We start from the raw sequence: 4570 nt of genomic DNA, 5'->3' as shown, positions 1-4570 counted from the left end.
GTAGGCGATTTCAGGCGACCGCGGGGGTTAGCCTGGGGGCCCGCGAGCGTCTTCCCCGTCGCTAAGCAACGCAAACGCCGAGGCCGACCCCAAATCTCGCGAGGCTTCCCGTCCCCTGGCGGGAGCTGGGAAAGACCCCCTCAGCCCTCCTCCCTCACGCTTCCCGACTGGCGCTACCCCGGCCGTTGCTTGTCACCACTTCCCCCCTCCCGACGTTTTCCAGATGGGAAAATAGTTAGCGATCGCAGGTAGCGCCTTTTGTGGGAGTGTGGGAGGCGAGCCCCAGCTTCCAGTGGGGGACTCGAGCCTGGGGCGGCGCGGGGACCCGTGGCCCTGGAACTCGGGGCCCTCGGCCTTCGCCACCCACCCCTTCGTACCTCTGAGGACGGGTGGCGTGGGCGGCCCGTGCGGCCTACCCTCCTGGGGAGGTTTGTAAGAACTCAGGGTATGCTCCCTACGCTGCGCAGGTCCCTGAAATTAATGACTTAATTCATTCATTCATTCATTCACTCACTCACTCACTCACTGCCCTGAGCCGGGGCGTTCTGTCGCGGTCTCCCGGGAGGAGGTTAGTCGGATTCAATCAGTGGATTGGAAAAAAGATCTGGGGTGAAATTTAAGGATGGTTAGGGTTCAGAAGGCTGGGGGGTAGGGTATAGAAGACTTTCTGGATCGTGTTCCCGCTCCAAAACCTTCGCAGGCTGCCTGCATCCTGCCCTTTTACGTCCAAGCTGCCTGCTGGGCTTCAGAGCCCCTGCCAGGTGTCCTGTAGGATCCTAGGACTTTGCATGCGCCCCCCCCAACCCCCCCCCCCACCCCCGCCCTGTGCTTCTGCTGCGGAACGGGCCGAGGTGCACAGGGCTGTTGATGTGCTACTCTGGCCTGTTTGTGTTTCTGACCTAAGCAGGTCACTTACACGGTCTGTGCTGCCCTTGGATCATCTGGAAAACACATCTTGCTTACCCACTCTGCCTGGTTCACTGGTCACTTAGGAGAGAATGAGTGAGGAAACATTTGAAAGCGGATAGCTGTTTTCAGCAGGTGCACGTACATCTGTAAAAACATTTGCTTCTGTAAATACTGCAATAGGGGCCCAGACATGTAGCTCCTTCTGAACTTTCTCCGTGTTTTCTCCGAATCGCTAATGGAACGTCTCACTTTCCAGGGTGCTGTAAGTCATCACAGACCTACCCCATCCTCCTGGCTAGATGGCCATCCCTGCATGTAGGAGCCAAGCCTGAGTCATACTCGCATCCACCCCGCAGAGCCTGGGGGCCCGCGGGGACGGAGCGTGGGCTCTGCTGAATGGTGTTGAGTGAACCTGTGTACAGAATAAGCCCCTGCCATTGCTGCTGCTGTTTCCGGTCCCCCTTTGTGCCTTTCCTCACATCCCCCTGGATGGAGGGCACCCCCTTTTCTAGCAGCCCACCCTTTAAGGCCTGGTTGTATCCCACTTCAGAGAAGCCTTTTCTCACACTCCAGCTCTCCTCACTCAGCCCTTCATTTCTTCTGAATCCTTCCCCTGGGCTGCAAAGTTCAGCCCTCAGGGATTTCTTGACTCATTTGACATTTTAATGGAACATTGGAAGTACCCTGAGCTGGGACCACCATGTCTCAGTGTCTCCTCTCTGTAATGCATTCGCCTCTAAGTTCCATGAGGACAGGGACTCGGTGTGTCTTGTTCACCTTTGCATCCCCAGCAACAGTACATTACCTGATAGAATGGATGCTCAGTAAATACCTGTCGGGTGAATGAAGGGATTTTACACATAATAAATACTTCATAAATACCTAACTCACAATCAGATGTTTTGGAGTTGGGTGAGTACTGAGTACACCAGGCTGGCTGGAGCGAGAGATTTATAAGAATAATGAGAAATAAGGATGGAAAAGTAGTCTGAGGTGAGACTGTGAAGGAGCTGCAGTACCATTCTGTAAGAGTGGGAAGCCATCCACATTTCTGAATATAGGATAGGCAAGATGCAAGTGGCATTTTAGGAAGTTACCCAGCAGCAGTGGGTAACTTTGATAGGTGTTTTGTTATACAACAAGCAGGAGACCCAGGCAGAAAATAACATAGATGTAAGGACCTAAACAATAATAGTAGCAATGAGAAGAGAAGGGTGAGAGAGATAATAGGAAGCAAGGCTGAAAATCACTTTGAGGTCGGGGAACCAAAGATGACTGTTGAGGATAGCCTGCAGAATTGTGTTACAGTTGACAGAAATGGGGGGAAGGAGTGATCTGGTTTTTTTGGACAGGATGCATTTGGTTTTAGACATGTAGGGCACTGGTATCCCAGAGGAAAGGGAAGACTGAAGCTACAAGAAGATACAAGATACCCACAACAAATTTAAAGTTGAATAAGAACAGATGAATCTTCTGGAAGGAAAAGGGGAAAACATCCTCTTGAGCTCAGGATCTAGATGTTGGGGAAGGAATATATTTAGGATATAGGAAGAGAGTAAGGAGCTATTGTAGGAGACCAAAAAAAAAAGGGGCTTATGGAAAAAAAGAAAAAACTCCAAATCATAGAATCTAGGACAGAGAGTTGTGGAACTATGTCAGGTGTGTGTGTGTGTGTGTGTGTGTGTGTGTGTGCGCGCGCGCGCGCGCGCGCACGCTGAGCACACAGGAAAAAAGTCTGAAAGATTATAAGCATGTTAATTGTGTCATCCTTGGGTTATGGGGATATAGGGAACCTTTATTTTCTTCTTTTTATCGGCAGTTTCTGATTTTCCTAAAATGAATGTATAACTTGTATAATTTTGAAGAATTACATTAAAACTATTTGAGGAAAGGATGTTAAGTCAAATATTACGAGGAGAATTGAAGACAGAAAAGATTATTAGGGACTCAGTTCTTCCCTTGTAGATCATTCTATCTCCTCAAATAAAAATAAAACTACTTGTAGGCTAAATGATGAATAAATAAACATATCATTCCCATTTGCTGTTGATTCAGTCAATCAACAAACATTAATTGAATGAATGCCTACCATGTGCCAGGCACTGTTTTAGCTCCGGGGGGTGGGGGGTGGGGGAGAGGAAGGCTGTGAATAAAATATATAGCATTTCTTCTTGTCATGGCTCTTAAATTCTAATTGTGCTCCAGTAACGCATTTTAGCGACCAATTGGGACAATAAACTGAAATAAAAGACATGAAAGCATTTTGAAAAGTTGGTAGGCTAGGGGGTTAAGAGCCTGTTAGTGTTGACAGGTTCAGAGAAAATAAAATAATTATTCACGAATATACCAATTTTCTTATTTTCCATAGATTTAGAAGTTCTGGGGTTTTAGCTACAAAATACATTCATGCATATGCATATTTTATACAGACTTAACACATTCCTTATTCAGTACCTTCATATTAAGACTAAATGTCCAAGGGCACTTACAGAGCGTCGGAGCTTGAAAGGGGTGGAAAGCTGCCAACCAACCCTAAAGGCATAAACTGGAGAGTTGAGCCGGGGAAGGAAAGGAAGAGAAAAGACAGATTCAGGATATAGAGAAAATTCTGGCACATATCCAGTGACAGTGGGTAGGACTATGCTCTCCTCTTTTAGAAAGAGAAGAGATATTAGAAAGAGGACATGACCATGGCTGTTAACTTCCCATTGGAAGGGATGTATGGTGTGGGGCAAAGACCATTTGGGAATTAGAATACCTAGATTATAGGAATCCCACATGTCCCAATATCTTCTAGGATCTATTCAATGAGATGAGGGGGTTGTATTAGATCAGTGTTTCCTAACCGTTTCGATGAAGACTCCTTTTGAACAACAAAAAATTGAGGACTCCCCTTCCCGTGTAATAGTGGTTATATATAGTGATTATAAATTCAGTAGTATGTCTAGAGGCATTTGTATTTCATTCATAGGAACGTACATATGACAAAGAGATAATATTTGTGGGCAAGCCATTCTTCAGTGTTGGGAATGTGTTTGGTGTACATTTGAAGTTGTGGGACCCCTTGCCCACAGCCCACGGGCTTCTTGGAGATCTTGATTGAGAACCACTGAATTGGGTCTCTCCATCTTAGGTCTCTTCTACTTTGTAGCTCTGATTTAAGATAAAATATCAGGACATATGAGGGTATTCCTATCTGCTAATGGAAGGCCCTTCTTAGAGGAAATTAACCATTCTTCTGTCTGCATTTCAGATAGAATTTCTGAGTTATGTCAGACATTTCCTAAATGAATGAGGATAAAGAAAAATGTATTTGTTCATTTTTCCTCAATCCTTTCTGACATCTTTATATAAATTGGAACTTGTTTGTCATGACTTTAATGTTCAGAAGTGATTATTTAGATGTTATTTTGGGGTTGCTATCAAGTGCTTGTTAATTCTTCTTTCCTGCATTTGCCATCTGTGTTGAGTATCATTTTTCATAGGGGACTAATGAACATGATTGCAGGTGTCTAATCACAGAATCATAGAAACTAGAGACAGAATAGATGGATATGTTGTCTTTTCCTCTTGTGGCGAACGGGAGTAATAATGTTGCCCTTACGCAGTTGTCATGAATGAGAAATATGATTGCCAAGCTAATTTGCAATAGAAATAGCTG

At 45.6% G+C, this 4570-nt stretch overlaps 1 protein-coding gene across 1 annotated transcript in view; it reads left to right on the top strand.

Moving 5' to 3' along the window:
- The window catches only part of HSPA12A (heat shock protein family A (Hsp70) member 12A), a 113965-nt gene that overhangs the window by 140 nt on the left and 109255 nt on the right, over positions 1 to 4570 (top strand). The gene's annotated exons all lie outside the window — the stretch shown is intronic.

This window comes from Cnephaeus nilssonii (assembly GCF_951640355.1).
Source record: "Cnephaeus nilssonii genome assembly, chromosome: 16".
Classification (NCBI taxonomy): domain Eukaryota; kingdom Metazoa; phylum Chordata; class Mammalia; order Chiroptera; family Vespertilionidae; genus Cnephaeus; species Cnephaeus nilssonii.
The sequence above is the reverse complement of the archived record's forward strand: the minus strand, read 5'-3'. Positions and strand labels throughout refer to the sequence as shown.